The sequence below is a fragment of the Colobus angolensis genome, unplaced genomic scaffold (genome assembly GCF_000951035.1).
Source record: "Colobus angolensis palliatus isolate OR3802 unplaced genomic scaffold, Cang.pa_1.0 Scaffold952, whole genome shotgun sequence".
NCBI classification, from domain to species: Eukaryota; Metazoa; Chordata; class Mammalia; order Primates; family Cercopithecidae; genus Colobus; species Colobus angolensis.
In genome coordinates, this window is record NW_012123510.1 from 1 (window position 1) to 288 (window position 288).

The following is a 288-nucleotide window of genomic DNA, read 5'->3' on the forward strand; positions in this document are numbered from 1 at the left end:
CACTCTCCAGTTGAGAATGGAGCATGGTATTCTCAGCTGTCAGGACACCAAATTGTGCAGTATACTCGGATATCATTGTTGTTAATATTTCCCCATTCTGTTTTATCGTCTTTTGCAGGTCACCAATGTCCTCGAAATATGTCTTTTTGTTTTCCTGGTTCTGTTTTTCTATTGTGTCTATTTCCAGTCTGATGGTGGCAATTTCGTCCTGCAACATGTGATTTTCATGCAACAGATCTTGTACTTTGTCATGGCTGTGAGAAATCTAAATGAAACAAAGGAAGCACT